Here is a 6,141-nt window from a genome sequence, read left to right as displayed (position 1 = left end):
GTCCTCCAGTCTTTATCTCTCAATTTTAGTTTTTCTTCCAAATACAACTGTAGGTAAGGGTGTAATCGGGTAGGGATGTAATCGGGTCGGGTTGGGTCGAGTTTGAAAGAAAGATAGTATCGAACCAATTAAAATGTGTGTCGGGTCAATTTGGATCGGATAAGACATTTTTTGGTGTTGTATCCTAACCAATCCAAACTGAATACTTTTAGATTGGATTGGTTCGGGTAATCAGGTTACTCAATTGAATATTTCATTTGAAATAAAAATAAAAAATAAAAAATGAAAAAGATTGGGAAAAAAATTATACAGTACATATATCATGAAATTAAGAAAACAAAATAAATCACATTGAATTTTTAAATATCAAAATTCAAAAGACAACCAAATATCCATAGTAGACATACTTTATATCCTTAAAGTTTAAAAAACATCAGTATTCACAAAATAGTAACAGCAACATACATGAGTCTTTAAAACATAAATTAGCACATTAACAAATCAAAGTCAATAAAATAAAAATATTATAGCCTTCATCTCCTTCCATAAACCCACATTAAGATGAATCCATCACCAACAAGTTCACCATCAAAAAAGGAGTTGTGACCTTTAAAAATAATATAAATGATTAAAGTAGTTAGTTAAAAGAAAATATAAAACTGAATGTGTAACAATAAACTAATAACTAATATAGTGTTTACCTCAAATTGTTGTAAACATAGGCAACTCCAACAACTTCATTAGAAATTAATAATGCAGATAACTCTAAAATAATAAAATACATTTAACACATGAGTGTTTCACCTTTTTCAAACTTGTTTGTGGTATTTTGTTATTCCTTTAAGTTTCTAGAGATGATTTCATAAGCAAAAGAATCAAGAATATGAAATTTTCTCTATATACATATGATGGACAAATCTTAAAAAAGCTCAAAAGAGAGTTATACCTCAATTTACCTTAGAGAAATTAGTATGAGGATGAAGAGGATAATGAAAAGAACACTTTAATCGGTTTAGAATTTTAATGAGAGGTCTCCTTCTTCAACTAGCCGAACCTGAAGCTCTCTTAATGGACTTGATGAATTGAAAGAAATGGCTCCGAGCCAACTGCATACAGGAATCAATGACTCGACAAAAAATAAATAAAGCTGACTTGATATGGGATTGATAAACTGAAAGAAATAGATTTGTGCCAACTGGATATAGGGGTCAATGACCCCACAAAAAATAAATGAAGCCAATTGGATATGAGGTTGATGAATTAAAAGAAATGAGTTTAAGCCAACTAGATACGGGTGTCAGCAACCCGACAGAAAATAAATAAAGCCATCAGATATGGGACTTAATGAATTGAAAGAAATGGATCTCAGCCAACTGGATATGGGTGTCAATGACATGAAAAAAAAATAAATAAAGCCGACTAGATATGGGATGATGAATTGAAAGAATGGGTCTGAGCCAAGGATCAATGACTCAACAGAAAATAAATGAGCCTTGTGGTTATGGGCTTGATGAATTGGAAGAAATGGGTCTGAGCTAACTTAATACGGGTGTCAAAAACCCGATAGAAAATAAATGAAGCTGGCTAGATATGGGATTAAAGAATTAGAAGAAATGGGTATGAGATAAGTGGATATGTGTGTCTACGACCCAACAAAAAATAAATAAGGTCGACTAATTATGGGTTTGATGAATTGAAAGAAATGAGTTTGAGCTAGTTGGATTTGGTCGTTAACTATTGGACCAAAAATATACAAGCCGACTAGATGTGGGTTCGATGAATTGAAAGAAATGGATTTGAGCCAACTAGATATATGTGCCAACAACCCGATAAAAAATAAATGAAGCCAACTGGATATAGTCTTAATGTATATAGGAATAAATGACATGATAGAAAACAAATGAAGCTGATTTGATATGGGCTCGATGAATTGAAAGAAATAGGTCTAAGTAAACTAGATTTGGGCACCAACAACCCAATAAAAATAATGATCCGACTAGATATGGGTGTGATGAATTGAAAGAAATATGTCTGAAATAGTTGGATTTGAGCGTCAATGACTCGATAGAAAATAAATGAGCCGTGTGGTTATGGGCTTGATGAATTGGAAGAAATAGGTCTGTGCCAACTTGATACATGCGTTACTCAGTGTTTTGAAAACTAAATCGGACCAGACCAGTCGATTCGACCAGGTCAACCAAATTGAAAGATTGTTGATTGTTGTTTTTGTTGAGTTAATTATTATTGATTTTGATCAAATTTCGGAGTTAATTTTGTACTGTTTTTTTTGAATTTCTGATTTTGAGTTTATTTTTGTAAGTTTTCTATTAATATATTTTTTGTTTATTCCATTTCTGAATTTCTACAATGCATACATGATAAATCTTTTGTTTATTAAATCTATGGGACTTGTAGCCGAAGATGTGTTTCATTTAATTGAAGGAGTGTGCTTTGATGAATATATTTATGCTAGTGATAGAATAGAAGTATTTTCATTTTTGAAATCTCACTCTTTTGATTGGATTGTTCAACATCTCAGACCTCAGATATAGTTATTTAGTTCTAGACTCCATTTTTCTTAAGCTTTTCTGTTACTGGAACAATGAAAAGAATTTTTCAAAATACATGTATTTGTATCACTATATGTAACTATTGAAATGTCTAAGTTAATTTCTTAGTCATTAGCTTGTTGATTAGAAATTTTTATTTTAAAGATGGAACATTAGATGTATTTTGAATTTTTGATATATATTAAATTTTTAGTAATTTATTTAAACTGGTTCAACTACGGTTCAATTTTAATTGGACCAGTTACTAACGGTTTATTATCTAATTAAGGTTTTACTAACCTAATTCTTTTATTATCGGTTTGACTTCGATTGAACCAATCACTAAATCAGTTTATTTTTATTTAAACCATTGAACCGGTCACTAAATCGGTTTATTGACTGGTTCAATTCTCGCAACCTTAGTATTAACGACCCGACATAATATTCATGAAGCTGACTGGATATGGGATTGAATAATTGAAAGAAATGGTCCAAGTCAACTGGATATGGGAATGTAAGACCCAACAAAAAATAAATGAAACAGACTGAATATGGGGAGTGATAAATTGAAAGAAATGGGTCTGAGCCAACTCAATATGAGCCTTAATGACCCGATAGAAAATAAATGAAGCCGACTTGATATAGGTTTGATGAATTGAAAGAAATGAGTCTAAGCTGTAATGACCCAATTTTTAGTACGTCATGATCGTACCAAAAGTAAGGTGTTACTAACCTAATTCCTTTATTATCTAATTAATATTGAGCCTTTACGTGTTAATATGTTGACAATTTTATTAAAAAGTTAAAACTTTAACAAGAACAAAATAACACATATTCATATTCTTAATATTAATAATACATTATAGTATTACAAACAAAACCAATTGCAAAAACTATCCTTTTAAATAAAATTTCAACTAACAAGGTGAGTGGAAAATAAATTCTAGCAACAACTCAACTCGTACAAATTCTTCTATGCTTCCACAACTTCACAATAAGCTTTCGTACCTGTAGCTGAAAGGGTTGGAAAGAGGGGTAAAAATTGGGGAGTCCTTAGTAGGGTCAGAGTTAGAAGTTAAGTTCATTTTATTACCATAGCCAACAATAACGAGCAATAGAATACATTTAAACTTAATAAATAAAGAACACAGAAGTCAAACAATTATATAGTACACACAAAGCATCCACACATATACACAAAAACACATCACAGAGAGATATGTGCAAACAAGGATAATGCATGTTTAGCCCTATGCAGGCCACGAACTCATGTGTCGGTTTGTTGCTTGCTTCCCGATAGTAGTCCTGAGATAAGTGTTACGTATCACCGTTCCTATCCCATCCAGCATTCCCTCCATGAACGTTACATACTGCCATCCTCATGGAAAAACCCTCTTCCCGGTCACAAGTAGGTGTTACATATCGCCATCTCTATCTCAACCAATGTCCCTTACATGAGCATTACGTATCGGCGTCTTCACGTGGAACCTTCCCCCCAATCTCAAGTGAACATTACGTATCGCTGTCCTTACTGAACCGTACTCACAGTCTCCGTCTCCAGTGTACGTTATGTATCATCGTCCCTTTTGGCACTAAAGCTAAATCAACATTCATTCATTTCATATCAATCCGGTGAGACATTATTTTCGGTATCCCTTTTCCTACTCTCTGTGGCAAATATTCTTTTAGATTCTTTTAGTCTCTGCTCTCTACTCTACTATGATAGAGATCCCTTTAATCTTTTTCTTTTCTTTTCTTTCTTCTTCTTTTTTTCTTGTTATTCAACAATATAAATTATCTTCGCATTCTTCCTTCGTCTCTCCCTAGATGTTTTATGAAGAATGAATCATAAGATTCTCAACTTAGGTTCGTCTTTCTACAACTTTTAAGTAAATTATTTTTTAACTCTCTTATTCTGTTATAATACAAATTACTAATATATAATATTTTATAAATACATAGATAATAATTACAATTTCTTTATTACCCAAAACTTATTAATTTGAACTTTCAATAATCTTACTACTTAAGCCTCGACAAAAAAGTTCCACAGTTCAAAACAACATTCAAGCATTCCCAAGACTCAACATTTTCTTTAACCAACTTACGAAATTTCTCAAAAGTCTCGAGATTCATTTCATTTTCACCAAATTAAGTTCAAAAATTCAATTCAGTTCTATTAGTTTTGTTTCCTCTAAAACTCTTTAAAACATAGTCCTTAAACCCAAGTTAATCACACAAAAGTCCATTTCCCTTCAATCAAATTTAAACGATTTAAATTCACTTAAATACTTATAAAAAATTTTGGCAACAACTCCTCTAAAACTCGGACTATTGCCACCCTTTAAGGGTCCAATCTAAACCATTTCTCAACCTTTTCCAATGGGTTCAAAACCAAATCATTTTCAATGTTAAACCATTTCAAAATCAAACCAATTCAAAAATCAAATTATTTCCATATCTCAAATCATTCCAGCAACTACCAATTTAACAAAATAAATCAATAAATCAGAATTCTCTGTGACTCCAACACAATCAAGAAACTAAATATAACCATCAAGCGACCACTTCAACAACAACCAACCAGAAAAGCAATTATATTTATTCAAAACAACTTAGTTCAGTCCGTAAGACTTACAAAATCATAAAAATATATTTTTCACACTAATATAAACTTATAACAATCCTTAGAAGTAAAATAAGTCTAATAAAAAGCCCCTACCTTGATCACGACTTAACTACGCGACAAACTCCATTTTTTCTCGGCCCGCAATAGCGGCAGCTGCAACCACAGCTCCGTATCGCTTCCACAACAACAACGGCAACTCCAAACGTGACATGCAAGAACTGAAACTCAACCCTATGACAATAACGCCGCAAAAACCTTAGTAATATATAATAGAATAGCGACAAAGAGGGGTTTTCGGAGCAAAACGACTTACTATACCAAGAAAGAACCAAGAACCAAGTAGCCACAGCTCCAACGGTTGACTCCAGCGACTAGAGCAGTAGTGAGGAGCTCTGGCGGCGACGTAGCAACAACCACAGCGGCGCTGCTTTCCCTCCTTCCATCAATCTCTCCTCTTCATCGTCCTTCCTCTTCTCCTCTGCTTAGATCGGCGTCGACGGAGGTGCGGGTAGCTTTGGCGGCATCGCGTGTGACGGCGGGCAGCAGCAGCTTGAACGGTGACGGTAGCAAGCTCCACAAACAGCGACGGTGTGCGAAGACAACTCCTCAGCTCGCGTTTTGTTCTCACTCTGCCTCCATCCCTAGATCACGTTGGAATCCCTCTCTCTCGGCAATCGACGGTGGCGACAAGCAAGGCGACAGCTGGACGCGACGGAGCTGTCAGTAGGGTAGCGTCTTCTCCCTCAAGGTTTCTTCCTCTGCGTGTGTAAGCTTGTGTGTGCGTGTGTGGTGAGCTGCATTTGTGTATGTGTGTTTTGGGGAAGAAGAGGGTGCGGTGCGGTGCTAGGTTAGATGGAGTGGGTGAGTGTGTGGGTCTATTAGGGTTAGGTTTTAATTTGGGAAAAAAGAGGTAAGGATAGGTCGGTAATTTCAAATAAAAATAAGAATAATATAGTACTTGAA

At 34.3% G+C, this 6,141-nt stretch overlaps 2 long non-coding RNA genes across 2 annotated transcripts; both read right to left on the bottom strand.

The window, feature by feature from the left end:
* On the bottom strand, window positions 16-2,343 carry LOC107612207. The gene is made up of 2 exons (XR_001613640.2): window positions 957-2,343; window positions 16-607 (listed from the first exon to the last, which is right to left on the bottom strand). It is a non-coding gene; the product is annotated as an uncharacterized LOC107612207 (long non-coding RNA).
* Window positions 3,366-6,072, bottom strand: LOC107614239. The gene is made up of 3 exons (XR_001614342.2): window positions 5,492-6,072; window positions 5,272-5,409; window positions 3,366-3,563 (listed from the first exon to the last, which is right to left on the bottom strand). It is a non-coding gene; the product is annotated as an uncharacterized LOC107614239 (long non-coding RNA).

The sequence above is a fragment of the Arachis ipaensis genome, chromosome B08 (genome assembly GCF_000816755.2).
Source record: "Arachis ipaensis cultivar K30076 chromosome B08, Araip1.1, whole genome shotgun sequence".
In the NCBI taxonomy this organism is placed as follows: Eukaryota; Viridiplantae; Streptophyta; class Magnoliopsida; order Fabales; family Fabaceae; genus Arachis; species Arachis ipaensis.
This window is presented reverse-complemented; position numbering and strand designations above follow the sequence as displayed.